The sequence below is a fragment of the Sarcophilus harrisii genome, chromosome 2 (assembly GCF_902635505.1).
Source record: "Sarcophilus harrisii chromosome 2, mSarHar1.11, whole genome shotgun sequence".
NCBI lineage: Eukaryota > Metazoa > Chordata > Mammalia > Dasyuromorphia > Dasyuridae > Sarcophilus > Sarcophilus harrisii.
In genome coordinates this window covers 265,989,146-266,009,974 of record NC_045427.1, presented here as the reverse complement: position 1 = coordinate 266,009,974, position 20,829 = coordinate 265,989,146, and the positions used below count along the sequence as shown (strand labels likewise).

The 20,829-nt window shown below is 36.3% G+C and overlaps 1 protein-coding gene across 4 annotated transcripts in view; it reads right to left on the bottom strand.

Annotated features, from left to right (window-relative positions):
* CTDSPL2 (CTD small phosphatase like 2) overlaps positions 1–15,502 on the bottom strand; it is a 101,114-nt gene extending 85,612 nt beyond the window's left edge. For 2 of the 4 annotated variants that reach the window (XM_031952214.1, XM_031952218.1), the window contains exon 1: positions 15,324–15,446. The gene's annotated coding sequence lies outside the window, so the exon portion shown is untranslated. The other 2 variants (XM_031952217.1, XM_031952216.1) reach the window with 2 other exon arrangements.
* Positions 15,503–20,829: the final 5,327 nt, after the last annotated feature.

Here is a 20,829-nt window from a genome sequence, read left to right as displayed (position 1 = left end):
ATTTACCCTGTAGATAGATACCTTATAAATAGTTGTTTTCATACAGACTTCCTCATTAGACCATGAGCTCGAGAGCTAAGACTATTTTGTCTTTTTTTGTTTCTCCAGTCTTAGCACATAGAAGGTACTTAATAAAAATGGTTGTTGAATGATTGACAAACCAAATGTAATGAGATCCAGTTTCCTATTCATTCCTTTCCCCCCATTCTTTGGAATGGGTTTGTTGATGTCTTATTACTGTAGAGGATTCCATCATTCTTCCTCTCACCTATGTTGGCAACCTCAGTCATCTTCAATTACTCATTCCACATGTTATCTCTATCCCCCTGACATTATCTCTCACATATCTTTCATCTTCTCTTTACTCAACTCACATAATCACTACCACCATTCAGGATTTCATCATCTATCACCTGGACTACCCCAATAGCTTTCTATTTGGTTTTCCTGCCTCAAGTTTCTCCTCTCTCCAATCCATCTTCCACAGAGCTTCCAAAGAAATTTTACTCAAGCATAAGCCTTACCATATCACTCCTCTACTCCAGTGGCTCAAACACAATCAGATATAACCCTATTTGGCATTTAAAGTTCTTTACAACCTGGTCCCTGCATTCCTTTTTAGTCTTCTTGTATATCATGTCCCTCTATTCACACTGTGTTTCAAACAACCATTCTCATTTGATTTTTCTCATGCACAACACTCCATCTTCAGTGGAGTGCTAAGGTATCGTGGGCAAGGGCCAAACCTAAAGGAGATTCAAAGGCTTAAAAATGTAATGAATTTATGAGACATAAAATCTAATTAAAATCCAACTTTAGGATACAAAGATTAAAAAGCATTCAGTTTAAAAAAGAAAACATTTATTTTTTTTTAAAAACCCTCCCCTTCAACAATCAGGAACTGATCAGGAAACTCAAGGAGAAAAAAAACCTGATGGCAACTAATAAAGACTGCCTTTTATAATTCCACAGCCAGATGCATCAAATATTAGGGAGAGCTCAGCTCTAAGGGACTGAAGAGATTAAGTGCTTTTTTAGGTCTTCTGCTGATCCTGCCCAATACCTAGGATATGTAATGCTATTCTATTCCTCCTTATCTTTGCTTCTTAAGAATCCTTAGCTTCTCTAAAAAAATTCACATCAAGGGCCACATTCTACATAAAGCCTTCCCCAATCACTTCAGCAACAAGAGCTCTCTCTCTCCTAAAACTAAATTGTGTTTATTTTGTATATATTCTGCACATACACACGAGCACAGGATTTCTTTCCCTTTACAATATAAAATACTTGAAGGGACCATTTCAATTTTCTCTTTGCATCCCCATAATTAGCACAATGCCTAGCACATGGTAATAAAAGACTTTAATATTCCTTTCCTGGAGCTACATTAAACCAACAGAACATAAAGGAAAATATAGAGCTGGACAAATCATTAGAAAAACTAAATTTGACTAAACAATGGCCACTTCATAATAGAAATATTAAAGAATATGTAGCCTTCTTAGTATATATCCCTTTATAAAACAAAACCTTTATAAAAACATATCAAGTTCTAGGTATAAAAGAAACATGCAAAAAAGTGGAAGAAATAAACATCCTTTACAAATCATAAAGCAACAAAAATAGTAATAGTTATCAACAAAACATGAAAACCTATATGAAGCCTGAGTAATAGCATCCTGAATGAAAGAAAAAAACCACATGATCAATAATGATGTCAAGCTTATCACAATAATGAAATAACACAAATTTAGACAAAACAATCGTCAGGGAAAAAAAAATTAAATTTATGTTAAAAAGAGGGAACAAAAGGATCCATGCAATTTATAAGTATATGACATAAAATTAAAAACTAGCAACTCTAAAACAAGTGCAGAAGAGATGAAATCTTGAAAATGAAAAGAGAAATGAAAAATCACCTGTGCAAAGGAGCTTCTCTTTTTCTGACAAGGTTTACATTTTCTTTTACCTTCTACCAACCACATTTAAATAAATATTTAATGTAAGCCTTTTTTGGGGGGAATCTGGGATTGAGGGCTTAGTACACTAACCCTGTGATTTCATCTTTATGGATATTCCTGGTCTTGAAGTTCTGTTCAAAGATAAAAATATTCTTAAGAAACTACTTGGACCCACTAGTGGTTTCCAAAGTAGAGATCATGCACCCTAACTCATACCTGCATCCATGAGTGCAGCATGACAAGAGAAAAATAATCTAAGGGTAGGTAAATGGGTTACATCCTAACTTCACACTAAGAAATTCAGCTGGAGATCTCATCCCTTTCTCTCCCCCCACTGTAGAGCCCACAATCCCAGAGCCAGGCTTATATAGCCCCACCCCATGCTTTTCCTTTCAGGTGAGCCAAGATGTAACAGACAACGCGTGGATGGGTTGTGATTAATATTGCAGATCACATTACATTATCTTCTGCTCTCCAAATCCACTGTCTTTCCAACTCCTCTAAGTCTTTCAGGTGTACCACTATCTTTCCTATCTCCCAGATTCTAAATATCATCATCCTTGACTCATCCACTCAACTGAAACTGCTTCCTTTAAAGTTACCAATAATCTTTTTTTATTGATACCTTTTATTTTCATCTCCTAAATGTTTCCCTGCCCTTTCCAATTCAGAGAGCCATGGCATACAATAGAGAATATATTGAAAGGGGGGAGATGGGGAGGGAAGAGAGTCAGGAAAAGTGATTAACATACTGAAAAAATCTGAAGATACAAGCAATGTTTCACACTTGTAGACCACCTTCCACTTTTGCAAAGACGTGAGAGATGACTTCTCACAACTTTTCTTTGGAGTCATGTTTGTTCTTTGTAATTTTACAACATGCAGTTTTAATTCTGAAGTGGTTTTTCCTTTGATTGGCAATGTTTTAGTCACTGAACATCATTTTCTTGGCTCAGCTTAACTTGACTGCAACCAGTGAGTTTAAGTCTTTCCATGCTTCTCTGTAGTCATCATATTCTATTATATTCATTTATCACAATTCATTTTGCAGTCTCCTAGTTGAGCATCTATGTGATTTTCAATTCATTACTACAAAAAAAGGCTGCTTTAAAAATTGTTATATGTGAAGGCTTTCTTCTTAAATATGAGTCAGAGTACATACATTTTAGTCACTTTATAGCCATAATTCTGAACTTCCTCCCCAAAATAACTTAGATGTAAATCAGAAAAAATTTAAAGGCCTGTTATCAGTCTTACTTCTCTGTAACATTTGTCACTTTTGATCACTCTCTTTTCCAGTACTCTGACCCTACCCCTGAGCAAGCCTTTTACTATCACCACACTCTTTTCTGGATGCTAAATCCTGGTAAATATGTCACTTATAAAAACTCATATTTCCATATTTTAAAAACTTGGAAACAATCATAACCTATTAAAAATTCTTCCAAATAATATAAATTCTTCCATTGCAATGAGTTTTGAATCACTTAACTTCTCTATAGGTGAGGAATGGGCAAAAAGGAAAAAAAGAATTTGGAACTGGAAATAAAACTGAATTTTATTTTTAATAGCATCATATTTTTCCAAATATATGCAAAGACAGTTTTCAACATTAATCTTTGCAAAACCTTGTGTTCCAAATTTTTCTCCCTTCCCTTCACCCAAACAGCAAGCAATGAGATATAGGTTAAACATGTGCAAGTCTTCTAAATTTCCATATTCATCATTGTGCGCGCACGCGTGCACACACAATCAGATCAAAAGGGGGAAAAAAGCAAACAAAAAGGTGAAAATACTATGCTTTGATCCACATTCAGTCTTCATGTCTCCCTCTGGCTGTGGATGGCACTTTCCATTACAAGTATATTGGAATTGCCTTGAATCACCTCATTAAAAAGTGTCAAGTTCATCACAAAAACTGCATTTTAAAAAATGCAAAATGAAAAATGAAGAGGTCAGTTGAGTAAAAAAGATTCAATATGGTAGACATAACCTATGATATGACAAAGTTCTCCAATTGGAACCCTCTCTATTGACTATATATTTACTACTTATTCCTGAAAACTGGTAAATCAAGCATCTACTATTAACATCTTCAAGAAATCAATTAAATTAACAAAAACTGCTCTTAAAAATCAAAGGAATTATAAAGAATGTGCTACAATTCGAAATTTAAACAAACTTTCAATGGCCTTATCCAAATGCATTTAAATTTATTTAAATTTAGAATCCCATATTATTTTTGTCCTCATTTTTGAGCATGAGACTCCATGGCACTTTTCAATACTGACATTTTCGGTAAACTTAGTTTAAAAAAAAAAAAAAGTTTTCCATATATTAGCTTACTTGCCATCTAGAGAAAGGGGTGGAGGGAAGGGAGTAAAAAATTTGTAACACAAGGTTTTGCAGAGTGAATATTGAAAATTGTCCATGCATATGTTTTGAAAATAAAAAGTTTTAATAAAAAAAACCCCAGACACACAGACACAGACAGACACACCCCACACCCCCCCAAGTTTTCCTGATCAACTTAAAGCTCTGGAACAATATTCAGCTGAGTATATTATGAAAAGCTCTTTGTAAAAATAATTATTGATTTTTTATTATTGCAGTTGTTAATCTGCCCAACTTTGGGAAACTGAATTCCAGCTTAATATTTTCGCAAAAACTTTTAAAACATTTTATCTAGTTTATTCCCTTTCTTGGACAAAATAGAATCTGCAAATGTCCCAAGGAAAACTCTTATACATTCACACTAAACTATATAATTATTTGGTAAATGCTCAACCATTTAAAGAGAAATAAGTAGTTGCACTTATTTTCTCTTTTCTGGAAAATTTAAATAATTGTCAATTCCAATACCACAGGTAAATAAAATTTTAATTCAGCACATTTTTATTAAAGACCTCTAACATATGAGATACTATATGGTGTGTCAAGAAAAACAATGCCTGGTCTCAAAGAAGCTTACACTCTAATGGGGGAAAAAGTATCCTAGACATGGGGAAGCTGTAGAGGAATGATGAGAGATATAATAGAAAATTAGAAAGGAGAATGGCTAACAGTTAAGTGTGACTGAAGATAACTATGCCTAAAAAGGAGAATGAACTAAAGCTTATAAAGTAAAATCCAGTAGGGCCTGCAAAAGTCCTTTTAAAGGCCAGTTTAATGAATTTCTATTTTATTCTGTGGGTTAGTCATAATGAACCACTGAAGGTAAGTTAGCAAGGGCATTAGAGACTAGCACATTAGCAAAATTATTTTGACAACTATGTAAAAGATAAAAGAGAGCCGAGGGAAAGGCTGTTACAACACAGAGAGCCAGAGTCAGGTTTCCAAATTTAAGTTACTTTTCCCCAAAACAGCAGAGCTCAGAGGAGTCTTACAAAAATATACATTATTTCTGAATTGGAAAAGACCTTAGAAATCATCTAGTCCAAATGATACTGAAACAGGAATCCCATTTACAATATGTGGCTTAGGCTTGCTTAACTCTTAAAGTCCCTCCAATGATGGGGAATTCTCATTTACTTCTCAAACAGGCCATTCCATTTTTAAATAGTTCCAACTGTTAAGAAGTTTTTCTTTTTATCAAACTTCAATATCTCCAACTTCCTATTACTCCTAGTTTTATCTTGTAAAGCCAAACAAAACAGGTCCAAAGCCTCTTCTATAAAGTGGTCCTTCAAATACTTACCGAGATAGGTCATCCTTTGTATAGTCCTTTATTTGGGCTAATTTCAATCATTTCTTCAATTATCCCCAGTAGCCTATATTTTATCTCTGCATGAATTTATCAATGTCTTCCTTAAAATATAATGCTTAGTATTGAAAATAATACTCTAGATAGCATCTGACCAAAGCAGAGTACTTCTAATGTATGTAGATTGAACTGAAATGTTTACTGAATTCTTGGATAAATAGGAAGAGGGCTAAGCACTGCAAATTGGGTACTCATTGTTACTTTATTCTACTAACATAGATCCCTAAACTGACTGATGAAAAAAAAATGGAAAATTTGGCAAAGTAAGCCATAACTATAACAAAATACTATAAGATTTCTTTAAACTTTTAAGTTTTCTTTTCTCATTCAGCAATCCTATATCCAGATTGTGAATGAAATGAAGAACAATGGCTGCAGTTTGTCTTATATAAACACATACTATGATTACAGTTAAGAAACAACCATAAACTACATATATTTTGCTATATACAATAATCCGGATGCTGCATCAAAAAATAAGAGCAAAAAAATAAAAATTAAAAAACAAATCACCTTCAATCACAGAAACCTGTGTTTAGAACTAGCAGGCCATCCAACCACCTTATATTACAGAGGAAACTAAAAACCAGAGATGCCAAGTGATTTGCCCATCATCTTAAAGGTATTAAAGTGAATAGGAATTCAAACCAAAATCCTTAGACTCCAAAACCAGCATCTTTGACACTGCACCATGTTGTCCCTCAAAGATGGCTCAGGAACAACCTAGTGTGCTCCTTACTTTCTTGATAGTGCAATAGTACTTTAAGATTATCACACATAAGAAAGTAGATACAAGATAAAAATCAAGATAGCTATAGAAGGAAAACAAGGTAGACCAATTCATGATATGCCTCCATCAACAAGCAAACTGCTTTAAAAACATCAATGAAAAGATTGATCATGTTCACAATTAAGTCATTTATTGAGTATCTTACTTGGGGAGAAACAAGGTATTGTGAAGGACTTACAAAAAAAAGTATGACATTCTGTCAAATAGAAATTTAAAATATAATTTGTAAGTAAAAGGAGATAATTACTTTAAATGGTTGACAATTTCTAAAGCAGAACTGGCATTTATTTCATAGAACTGCCTTAAAAAAATTTTTTTTCTACACTGAACAATCCATACTAAGCCCAAGCAGCTCTAGTTGTTGTCTATACCATAGGCTACTACTTTGACCTACCCACTACTTCTCTCAGTCAAATGAAGAGGGAAGAGGCTTCTTTCATCCTCCTTTATAACTTAAAAATCATGTAAGGTAGAAACAGGCTGTATTATGTAATGTACTAGTCATCAATTCCATTAGCAGGCTATCTATCTTCTTCTAAATAATTATTATATAATAATCCTTAATTATTTTGAAATGTTTTTCTACATGGTAAACAATAGCAAGAAGAAACATTTGCAAAATACCATGGTATAGCATTTTAGGGTTAAAAACTAAATATAATCAGAAACACTTGTCAAGAATTGTTTGCTTTGAAATTAAAAAAAAAAAAAAAAAGCAAATAACTTCACATTTTATAGAAATGTCTGAATCTTTCCTTTCTGCTGTGCCTTAGGTTTTCCGTCTCTAATTTGGAGAGCACTGGAATAGATTGTCTTACAAGTTTCTTTCCAGATTTAAAATATGATTTTTCCTTAAATGAGATATTTTTATTTACTCACAATTTGTATGAGTTCAACTCAGCTCATAATGTGTTGGCTGCTGGCTTACTCATGACCAAAGAGCTTTTTGAAAACAATAATAAAAAATCTGGCATTAATCAATGTTACCTATATGATAAAAATGCCCTAGCTAGTACATTTAGTCACAGTAATTTACCCTGTCACCAGGAGATCATTATATACTTCAACAACAATACTATATGATGACCAGTTCTGATGGACCTGGCCATCCTCAGCAATGAGATCAACCAAATCATTTCCAATGGAGCAGTAATGAACTGAACCAGCTACGCCCAGAGAAAGAACTCTGGGAGATGACTAAAAACCATTACATTGAATTCCCAATCCCCATATTTATGGCCACCTGCATTTTTGATTTCCTTTACAAGCTAACTACAATATTTCAGAGTCTGATTCTTTTTGTACAGCAAAATAACGGTTTGGTCATGTATACTTATTGTGTATCTAATTTATATTTAAATATATTTAACATCTACTGGTCATCCTGCCATCTGGGAGAGGGGGTGGGAGGGTAAGAGGTGAAAAATTGGAATAAGAGGTTTGGCAATTGTTAATGCTGTAAAGTTACCCATACATATAACCTATAAATAAAAGGCTATAAAATTAAATTAAATTAAATTAAAAAAAAAAAAGTAATTTACCCTGTCGTAGTACCATGTCCTTCCTCTCCAGTATGTTACTAACAACAAACAATTTATGAAATCTTTTCAACTGGATATTCCATGCATCTCAAATACAACCCATTCTCTCCAATCACAGACAACCCAACCCACCTTCTGAATTTCCTTTTTTTGTCCAGGATACTCTCATCTTTCCAGTTGCCAAAATTCCCAATCTTGAAGTCATTCTCACTTTTTCACTCATCATACCCCTCCACATGAAACCACTAGCCAAGTCTTGTTAAATCCACAACAACTCTTGCATCAACATCCAACTACTACCCTACTTTGAGCCCTGCATTGCCTCTCATTCAGGCTACTGCAATAATCTTCTAATTGTACTTTGAACCTAATCTTTCCTTCTCTAAACCATTCTCCACATAGTTACTAAAATGGTATTCTTAAAACATTGCATCTTTGTGACTTCCATATTCAAGATGATTCAATGATTTCCTGTCACCTCAAAGGTCAAATACAAATTCTTTTGTTAAGTGAAACCCTTTACCATCTAGTTCCAGACTTATTATACATTACTCATTCTGTGGTCCAGCCAAACTGGCTTGTTTGCTGTCCCCTCTTCCCTAACATTCCATTTTATATTCTATGATTTTACATAGATTTTGAATGTACTACCTTCTCACTTATCTGCCTCTTAGAACCCATCATTTCAAAGTTCAGCTCAAGCATCACCTCCTACATGAAGCCTTTCCTGATCTCCCACCTTAATATTTTCCATCACCATCTTAAATTTTATTACATATTTATTTATAAATATAAGTGTTGTCTCTCTGATAGACTGTGTGCATCTTAAAAACTTCCCAATCCCTAGCATAATACTGGCACATAGGAAGTGCTAAGTAAATATTTCTGAATTGACAGAAAAGCAGCAGAATCTTACTGAAAGCATCAAGGTAACAAAAATTCTTATTCCAAGAAGTGTTAATTTTCTAGCTGCAAGAGATAAGTTGCATATAGTTTTACTATCACATAAAACTTCAAAATAAATAACTATTAATAATTTGGTGCTTTTGCAATCATAATTCCTAAACACACTTGCTAAATGACAAGTTATGTAAAAAACGGCCTAAGTACAAGAAAATATATGCCAATTCAAAGGACATTATTTCAGCAAGAATAAACTTAAAAGAACTAGTAGTAACTAGAGCACTTAAAAAAAAAAACAACTTATGTAAAAATTTTTTTTAACACCATGCCACCTGTTTTCACAAACTAATAATAGGCTTCCTATTCAAGATAACAACTCCAAGTAAAGATTTTTGAACATATATTTGAAAATTTAGAGCCATTGCCAATATATAAATTAACAAGAGTGAAGGTGAACTTAATTTCAAAAATTTTCACAAAAACAAGTGTTTTCCTAAGCAAGTAGTTTTCAGCTAATCTTACCAAGAGGGAAAATGTGACTACTGGTTCAATAACCTTACAAATTCATAGACAATTTTCAACTTCAATCAATTGACAAACATTTATTAAGTACTTACTATATACAATGCACCATGCTAAGGATCCATTATATACAGGTGCAAACATCATTTCAGAGCATTAAGATGCCCTAAAAATTATAATTTTCTATAAAAAATGTGTATTTAATAATGATAGAATGCTATTAAAGATCACTGGAGGGGAACCAGGTTCAAATCCCCCATCAGCCTTTTGTGTCTTTGAGCAAGCCACTTCTCCAGGTCAGATTCCAACTTTGAAAAGGAGAGAACTTGACTGATGACTTCTTAGGTCTAAAGTTTTGATCTTATGATTATAATAGCAAGCTATGAAAGGAAGGAAAACAAGCAACAGACATTGACCAATAATGAATAGTTCCTGATAAAAAATTCTTAAAGTTATTCTAAAGTTTTAGGTCCTTATCTAAGTTAACAAAATGGTTGAAATAATTTTCTACTATTCAGTTTCATATCAAATAGTAAAGACCAGACATATACACACATGTATTCTCATGTCTCACATTACTAGCAAAGCAAAGAATCAACCCTGCTGCTATATAAAACTGTCGGAGATAGAATAAATAATGAAAAAACTGAGTGGAAATAAGATTTAAGTAACTGACATACATAGCTACTTAGGCATCATATTCATAATTCAGAGACAGATGTAACTTTTTATTTAGAAGCTTACATAGTACATATCTGTTATATATCAGATTCATTCTGCAGTTAGCTTAGAAAATTGAATGAAGATTTTATTTCATTTAACAAAGGTTATGAGGTTCTTGGGAAATGAATACTTTCCAATTCGTTAGGATAATCATGGATTTGTAAAAAGGGCAAGTTAGCAACTATTGCCAAAAACTGATGTTTTACTTAATTAACCCAAGCTTATATAGTTTGATGAATATTTTTTTTTCGCCAAGGAGCAGCAAAATTTTTTTCAAAATATAAATATTTTGCAAAAAAGATATATGACAATTTACCTCTCTTCTTTGCAGAGGTAGAAGACAACATACTACACCAGACTTGATTCATCTGGTAGGTAGTTTTACATAAGTTTCACCCTCTTTGCTTTTATTAAAAAGGACTGGGAGAGGTGAGGCATATAGGAAAATGATTAAAAGATCAGGTGATAATTGAATTTTTTTTGCCTAAGGCAATTAGGATTAAGTGACTTGCTCTAGGGTCACACAGCTAGGAAATGTTAAGTGTCTTGAGATCAAATTTGAACTCAGAAACTCTTGGGGCTGGAGCTCTATCCATTGTGCCACCTAGCTGCCCTGTGATAATTGATTTTAAAAACTTAATTATTTGAAAAATGATTTAAAAAAAAATTCTTATTTACATCCTAAAATGCTTTACAAGAATAAATTGATTTAACTAGATCAACAAAAATAAATTTAAAATCCTGATTTCTTTAACAGCCTTAACCTTTTTGACTGTAGGGGGGAGAGGAGGGTGCAAGTGTGGGAAAGCAGTCCTGTTTTGTTCTTGGACTATTTAGAGTAAGTTAGTTCAAAAAGATAAAAAAAATCATTTCTATATCCATAGAATCTATTAGTGGATATGCACTTTAATAATTTCTAATAAATCAAAAATGTTCAAAAGTAACCTCTGGTAATTCAGTGTGTTTTAAGTTCACTTAAAACCTCAGCAGCTAACATTTTTTAAATGGTCCACTAAACATGCATCCCTGAAGTTTATCATAATTGATATTATGGAGAAATGATAAAAATTTCCTCTAAGGATTAATGGCTTATATACATATATATATACACTTCCATTTCCTTCATCCAAGTCCTAAGGTGAGTGAAGTCATAATTATTGTCATCAAAATAAAAACTCTAATTTAAACTTTTATTTTCTGAATTTTGGATAACCAGAGAATATACCTCATATTTACAACTTAATGAATTAAGGACACTGTTGTTTCATTTAATTTTTTTTTCATACAAACACAAACATATCTCCTGCTTAGTTTTCTATGAAACTAAAAGAAAACTATGAAAATGCAGTGATTCATACCTAGAGAAACGCCGTGGGATAGTCAAGCTGTGGGACTATATCACCTTTAATACTCCTAGGCAACACTACTATATAACACTATAAATTGCAAAACAGATGTTGCATTGAAGTTTTCTCACTGGGATTTCCCTATACCACTGAGAACAGGTACAGATTGAAAAAAATCTTATCAGGTTCTTATGGATTAAATGGTTTATGTCTACATATCAAAAGTCTATATAATCTGAAAGATGCCTAGTGTATATAGTCTACGGCCCAAAGAGATGTAAAATTAAAGATTAGGTTGTGATTACTATCTTGAATATTAAAATAACCAGTTTCTATTCCTATTCCACAATTCAAATATTAACATATTAATGTTCAAAGTCTCCTTAATATAGGATCTTTAATATAATAATTTAAAGTAACTTTAAAAAATGAAAACAAATTTGCCTTTGTTTTGTATTAATAATATGGGTGTGTATAAGATGATCAAGAAGATGGGAAAATACAAAGGATCCTTTTCAGCTTAGTGTATAATTTTTGGCTACCAAAAAAAAAAAATATATATATATACACACGTAATAAAAAGCTTTAAGGCCAAGTAGCCATACTAAGTCAAATGGCTTATTTTTAGAAGAACTTTTATCGTAGTTTTTAAACCAAGTTAGCTGTCATCCAGCTATCTTGAGCCATCCCACTGAAGTAAAACTTTATAGCCCTTTCCCTACTTTTAAAAACTTACCCTTTTCTCTTCAGTCCAAGTGCCTTAGAGCCCCTGTTATTTAAGCTATCAATTAATTTAACAACTTGTGTTCAAATGTGTGCCAATAAGGCACAAGGGGACTACCTGGAGACTATGCTTTAGTACAGTTGTGACCAATAAATTAAAAAACAAACACCTTTACATCTACTCTAGGGCTTGGTGCTCCTAAAATTGTACTTCATTCCTGGTTACTCACTTTGCCTACTTGTTTGGCACTGACTATATTTAATCTAAACCATCCAACCATATATCCATTGTTACTGATACCTGTTTTTTCCCTATAGACTTTCTTATGGTAAATGTTAAGCAAAGGACAAACTAGAGCTGCTTTTGCACTTCCTATTATCTTCTCATCCTCAAATTACAAAGCATGTAGTAGACAACTCAGCAGAAAACTGGCAAGCCCTATTTTCTACTTTCCTAGAAAATTTGTGTAGACCACTTTTTGGTGAAAAACTTTTTAAACCTATAGTAAAGTGTACTTTCAAATTTCTCAACTCGTGACAAGAAGGGTAAACCATGGTTAAAAAAAATCCTAATCTTAACTAGATAGTTTTTTCTCAAAGGACCATAAATCACTTTAATTATCTCAAAAATATTTTTCATAATTTCATTCATTACACATGAGACAAATTTCCCTAATTTAATAACTAAGCTAGTCTTTTTTTGAACAGATACAGGTTTTTTTGTTTTTTAAATATTTCATCAATCTCTTTGGCACTGCTCTGGAGGAGGAAGTCATGAACATGAAATCAGAAATTTGACAATTCTAATGTCTTCAGCTGTGTTACAGATTGGCTAGATGACCTTGGGAAAGTGACAACCAATCGAAAGTTCAATTTCTTCACTTACTGAATGAAGATACCCTAATCTGAAATTAAATGCCCAAGAGTTTTGGAAGAAAAGTCCCTACAAAGAACAGAATTGTCAAAGTACAGCAAAAAACAAATCAAGCCCTTTGCATTTCTGTGTAGTCCAATAGAAACCAAATAATGTATCCTTCGAAATAATACTGAAAGAAGATTCCCATGTGAAGAATTTAATACCTCAATGACTATGAAATTCTCAAGAGCATCATTCTACAAGTTCATTCAGCTACATGTAAAATGAAATTAAGTATATGAATGCTTTGAAAACTACCTAATGGGATCACCCAAGTACAAAAGTAAAGTAAATGGAATACTATCTCCACACTAGGATAATATAACTCACTTTAAAAATTAATTTAAACTTTTTTTTAAATAAACATTTTAACAAGTGGCATAAATACTTCCACTACTTAAAACCATACTAGTTATGAATAAACACAAGAATCTCAATGTTTGGAAAGGGGGAAATTGAGGTTCACTTTATTTCTAAATGATTCTAACACAACATACACCTAAAGTTCTGACAATGACTCACCATGTAACCTTGGGCAAACTTTAACTATGAAATAATAGGGATAATGATTTTCCACTTCCGATCTCTTAATAACATTCCTGTAAATGTGAGGTTTCATAGATGGACCAGATAACATTTATGTTTTCCTTTATGAGAGCTGACTGTAATCTGACAAATAAAAAACTCGAATCTTGTCACTAATTTCAATGGCTGTAATAAAAACAAAAACAAACCAAACCCAACACATGCACAGAAATCACACATCTTGATTTTTAAACTGCTACAAAAGGATAAAAGTAGAAACTATGACTAAGACACAAACCACTCAGTAATACCAGTTATAAAATTCTTTGTAACTTGTCTTTATGAATTAAGTTCATATACTCCCTGCTGCAATATTTAGGAACATGTCAAATAAAGGCAGTTTAATTTGCTATTTGTAGTAATAATAGTACAACTACAAACCAGTTTTTAAATTTGGCAAGGCTTTTTTTGGGGAAAGAGGGAACTGGAGAAGAAGAAAATAAGCAAGAGTGAGTGAAAAGACACGAGAGAATAACATTATATAACTTACAGGTAAATTGAAAACTATACCAATAAACCTATCATTATTCAGAGTACTAATTTGTACATGCAAGGATGGGCAGAATTTGTGGGGTGGGGACCCAGAAAGTATCTGCCTTGGGGGTGACTAATTATGCTTCACAACTATTAAGTACACTTCCTTTGAAAACATCCCGGCAGTTTTTACGAAGGTTTTTAACAGTAAGGGTTTTCCTAGTCACTTCATCTACATTTATATGTTCCTAGAACTGAGAGAGGTCTTATTTAGGAATGTTTGTCTGTTTATGGGCTCAGAGATGAACCCTAACCCTGATATTTAATGCCGAAAAGCAGGCAAATGTCACCAAGCATGAAACCACAGTGTCAGTCTAAAAAACTACCTTCCTATCCTCACTTCTTAGCATACTGGCCAATGGCTATTTGGTCTCTTGGAGGACGGGAACGGAAAAAAAGACAACCTGAGGATGATGGGTTCAGTAGGTAAAAGGACTTGGAAAAACGATTGGTCCAACCCACCTCTGACCCCCTGGGGTTATGTTTATAAAAATTGAGATGCCGCTGAGAGCAACGCCCCCTAAAGCAAGATCCACAAGAGGAATGGATACACGCACGCACACGCGCGCACACACATTTTTCTCTCTCCTATATGTACCTACACACACACATCCTCACACTTACAACACTTGGGTCGAGCACAGCAGAAAAATTGTTTATATTTACCCTCACTTCCCTAAGGCCTAGAGCAGCCACCAAGGCTGGGGCTACAAGAGGTGAAGGGGCCCGCATATTACACATTTCTCCCCGTCAAACAACAACACAGGCCGCAGCCCGGGGGACTGCAGCTGGCGGGAATCAAGCTTTCCTACCCGATGCCCGGGGGAAAAGTCCAGAAGCAAGCGGCTCCACACACCGGAGGCACGAGGCACTAAAGCGCCTGCCTACGGAGGCTCCGGAGCCGCAGCAGGACCCGGGTGAGAGGGGGAGGAGACCCCGGCAGGAAGGGCCCGGGAAGAGGCGGAGGGCAGAGGTTGGGGGCGGCGGCGGCAGCCGTTCCCGGGGAGGGGGATTACCTGACTGTGACGGTAGAAAAGTGTCCTCGGACTCCGGCGGTGGTCCCGGCTGCGCACCGTGTGATGTGTCTCCCTCTTCCCCCGCAACAGCAGCAGTAGCAGCAGCAGCAACAGCAGCTCCCTCAGCCAGTCGCCATTTCCCGCCTACCGACCTGCTGCACCGCACGGACAGAGACCCGGATGGAGAGCGGCCTCTCCGCGCAGGCGCCTTGGCTCCCTCCTCCCCCTCCCGCCACAATTCCGCGAGGTGGGGGGAAGGGTTGGGAGAGGCCGTAGCAGCTGAGGAGACTCCGGTTTCCGTGACGGGAATCAGGAGCTACTGCCTCTTGAAGGAACCGGCCTAAGTTTCGGACAGCGGTTGGCCGAAGGGCCCTAGGACCAGAGGGAGCGGCAGGAGTACAGGACCTACGACGGGCAGAGGGATATTTGTACGTTAGGGGCCTCCGTAGCCGGCTGTGTTGTGGTCGCGGGGGGAGTAGGGAGTAAAGCGTTGGGGGCGAGGGGGCGGGGACCGGGAGGACGGTTTTTCCTCCTGCTGGTAACGGAACTGCTGGGGCGGGGAGAGGAGGAGAAGGAGAACGCGCCCTCGCCCTGGGGGCGGGACTTAGGGGGACGTCGCGCGCCGTGGCCCTGTGGCTTCGGAGCGAGCCCACGAGCCGGGAGGTGGGACCAGAGCCGCTCCGCGGGGGTGGTGCGCTGCGGGGGCGGGGCCGGCGCCTGGCGCGCGGAAGGAGGACGCTGACTTAGTGTCCCAGTGTGCGGGTTTGGCAGGCAGGCGGCGTGGGGCTCCTGCCTCGGTTTGGGGCTGCCTGTGCCTCGCGCCCTTTGACGTCTGTCCAGCTGGGTTGCCGTGGCGTCATAATTGCTTTGGGAATCCGTTCTTGGCTTATCCCCGAAGCTGCCCTCCTTCCTCTGCCTGGGCTTACTTGGGCCCCCGCTGAGATCGCGTATCCCACTCCCATTACCAACCTGGCCACCACCTGACTACCTGATGCTCGACTTGCACCATTCCAGAGTCAAATGTTCGCGTTCACCCGCCTCTTAACCCGCCCTAACCCCAACTCTAAACCATCTTGGAGCCCTACTCTCTTGCAAGTATACAAGCATCGAGCTTTGCGAAGCCACTCTGTGGTACCTACCAGAACGACCCGAAAGCCTTGCGTTTCAATGTTGTTGGTTTTTTTAAGCTGATAGGGTGCATTTTTTATATCTATTATTTCTCGTGGACTTTGCAACTACCCCCCTCCCTCCCCCAGGGAGTCAGGATAAGTTGAGTACTTGGAATAATGTCTTCCTCTTTTCGTCCTACGATGACGACCCAGCTAGCTCTTATTAGTGCATTTGATCCTTAAAGCCTTTCATTGATTAAAAAAATAAATGCTTCGCCAAGAAACCCTCTGTGTGATCAGGGCATTTATTGAGAACTTGATTGTTTGGGTAATCCTTGTTTAACAGAAGCGTCTGGAGATCACAGACTGTCAGAATCCTAGTGACGGTTTCAGAAATCAATGGTGAAATGTTTACCAAACCACCAGTGCTTCGGGATCCTAGTGGGAAGATGTTAGGTCCAGGATCTGAGTTTGAATACTAGCCGTAATACCAGTACTGGATTTCCGACGTTCCTTCTGTTTCTATATTCCCCTTATTTTCTTTCACATAGTTTTGCTTAATAGTTAATAAATTAGTTTCCTATTCATGTTTGGATACTTTTAAACTATTTTTACATGAATGTGAGCAGTTCAGCTGGACCTTGAGAACCAGAGGAAGAGTAAAAAACAACAAAACAACAACGAAAACGGAATAGTCTGGAGCCAGGTTTTGAAGGACTTTTAATGCCACACAGAAGAGTTTATATTTGATCCTAAAGTCAATAATGGGCCACTAGAATTTACTGAGAGGGGAGGCAGATGGGTAGAATGTGTGATAGATATGTGGAGAGCTGCACTTTAGGAAAAATCACTTTGGCAGGGATGTGGAGGATGGATCAGAGTTGGGTGGAGAACCAGATCAATTAGGAGGACATTGCAATAGTCCAGGCAAGAGGTGGTTTGTTGGAATCTTTTACAAACTGTTAAGCCATTAGAGTTGATAGAGACAATAATTATCTAATTTAGCATGGTTTAATATGATTGATTTGATCCTGGAGATATTTTGGGCCAGAACTTGAAACAAGGTACTAAGTACAACTGATATAACCGATGCTTGTGTTCACACCTTGAGAGAGCTCATAGAAGCAAGAAATATTTAAGTACTCATTGGGGTTCGCATGTTTGGGAGATTTCAGGGTTTAGAAAGAGATATCTGAATTTACACCTCCCTTAAGCCCTGCCTCCAGAAGAAGGAGTTGACCTTGGGAGATCATATATATATATGGAGGAAGCTCTTAGAGCTAAAAGGAATTTCTCAGGAACCTTGACTGGGGTCAGAGAGGTGCACTCTGGGAGGAAGCCCACTAGCCCTCTCTTCAAGGCAAGAGAGATTCATTGCATTTTCCACCTTGGTGCTGGCTGGAGGCTGAAGAAAACAGAGGCAGAAGCCAAGGACAAAGCTGCAAGAGCTCTTGGAACCAAGTAGAGAGACGGGCCTCTGAGCTAATCTGGTTATATTGAAGGACACAGTAAAAGATCTGAACTTTTATCATCTGGTTGCAATTTTGGGTGATTATTTACTTTCAACTAAAACCAAAGCTGCCTCCAGAGAACCTCCCCGAGAAACCTGTTTTCTCCCGGAGAGAACTATTATATTTTAAAGAAGAAAAAACAACAGTGGTTACCCTGTGAGTGGAATAAAGGGGACTGGTTGGAGAAAGAAGAATGAGAATTGGAAGGTGATGAGCCAGAGAGTATCAAATCTGTGACCAAAAGGATGATTGTGAAGCTAGAGCTGAAAGGGTACTTGCAGGGCATCTACATCCAGCCCTTTATTTTATAAATGAAGAAACTGAAGCCCAAGGGAGTAACTTGCCCTGGATAATATGGGGAATATTAGAAGCAGAATTTGATCCACATCTTTAGAATTCAGAGCTATGCTGCTTAGTGCTACCCTCAAGAGAAATACAGATAAGTTCAGACAGAAGAGGGAAGAAAAGTTATGGAATCTACAGTATATATAGAAACCTATCCATGACTACTATATCATGTGACTCACTCTTTCCCAACCAAATTAAAAATGGAGTTGGGATGGGGCTCTTACCTGCCACTACTCTAGAACTCAGAGTTTGTGGAGTTAGATGATGGGAGATAATGGGGGAAGGGAGGAGGAAAGAGGATTATTTATTGAAGCAGAGCAGTGTATGACTGGGTCATCATTACATTGTAATTGCCCTCAGGGCAATGTAGAAGAACCGATTCAAGAACTCTTGTGCAATTTAGAAAGTGGGGAATGTTTCAAGGACAGTAAAGGGTAAATGTAATTGAGATGGAGATAAACCCTACAACTGATTGTTATAGGGCTTATGAGAGGGATGCAGCCCAGTTTATTTTTCCACCATGAGAGTAGTTAATCGTGTGATCAGTTCTTTGGTTTCATGCTGTAATCTTCCTTTGGAGATTATACTTTGGAGATATCCTGGATTAGGGAATAGCTAAGTAAATTGTGATATATAAATAAAATATGATAGTGCTTTAAGAAACAAAGAATATGGAGCAATCAGAGACTCCTTGGGAAGAACCAGAAAAAAAATGCACATAATGACAATATAAATGGAAAAAACAACAAAAAGATGAAGCTGAGTGGTATACAATTAGGTTTGAAAAGGGAAAATTCACCTTCCCTCACCCCCCCCCCTTTTTTTTTTCAGAATTTGTAAGCTATAGACTTGGAACATTGCATATACTTTCAAACTCAGCTGATGTATTAAATTGTTTTTACCCCACATTTTTTGTTGTTGTTATAAGGAATGGTATCCTAGGTCAATGGGGGTAGAGGGAGAATGAATTTGAAAATGAAATTTCAATGAAAACAGAAGCAAGGAATAGGGACTATGATTTCATTGAGATAGGGAGCCCCCAGAGAAGGAACTCTACCCTCTACCACCCAATCAATGCAGGCTGGCACCATCTTTGTAATTTATAATCTTAGAAAGCTCCTGGTAGCACTGAGAAATGAGGTTCACTAATACACCATGACCAAGTAGGATTTATACCAAAAATGCAGAGCTGGTTTAATATTGGGAAAACTACTGGCATAATTGACTATGTCAATAATCAAACTAACAAAAACCGATTAGCTCAATAAATGCAGAAAAAAATCTGATAAAATCCAACATCCATTCCTATTAAAAACACTAGAGAATATAGGAATAAATGGACTTTTCCTTAAAATAATCAGTAGCATTTATTTAAAACCATCAGCAAGCATCATATGTAATGGGGATAAAATAGAATCATTCCCAATAAAATCAGGGGTGAAACAAGGTTGCCCATTATCACCATTACTATTCAATATTGTATTAGAAATGCTAGCTTTGGCAATAAGAGAAGAAAAAGATTAAAGGAATTAGAATAGTTAATTAGGAAACCAAATTATCACTCTTTGCAGATGACATGATGGCATACTTAGAAAACCCTAAAGAATCAACTAAAAAACTATTAGAAATAATCCACAACTTTAGCAAAGTTGCAGGTTACAAAATAAACCCACATAAATCATCAGCATTTTATATATCACTAACAAAATCCAACAGCAAAACATACAAAGAGAAATTCTATTTAAAATAACTGTCAATAATATAAAATATTTGGGAAACTATCTGCCAAGGGAAAGTCAGGAACTATATGAGCAAAACTACAAAACGCTTTCCACACAAAGTCAGATCTAAACAAATAGAAAAATATCAAGTACTCTTGGATAGGTCAAGTTAATATAATAAAGACGACAATACTATTTATTTAGTGCTACACCAAACTCCCAAGAAACTATTTTACTGACCTAGAAAAAAATTACAAAATTTATCTGGAAGAACAAAAGGCCAAGAATTTCAAGGGGATTAATGAAAAAAATACAAATGAAGGTAGCCTAGCTGTACCAGATCTAAAACTATCAAAACCATTTGGTACTGACTAAGAAATAGAATAGTTGATCAGTGGAATAAGTTAGGATCACAGGACAAAATAGGCAATAACTACAGCAATTTAGCAAACCCAAAAACCCCAGCTTTCAGGATAAGAACTCACTACTTGACAAAAACTGCTGGGAAAATTGGAAACTAGTATGGCAGAAACTAGGCATTGACCCACACCTAACACCATATACCAAGATAAAGTTGAAATGGGCTCATGATCTAGACATAAAGAATGATATTATAAACAAATTAGAACAACATAGGATAGTTTACCTCTCAGATCTGTGTAGGAGGAAGGAATTTGTGACCAAAGAACTAAAGATCATTATTGGTCATAAAATAGTTTTGATTAAGTTAAAAACTTTTTGTACAAACAAAACTAATGCAGACAAGCTTAGAAGGGAAGCAATTGGGAAAACATTTTTACATTTAAAGGTTCTGATA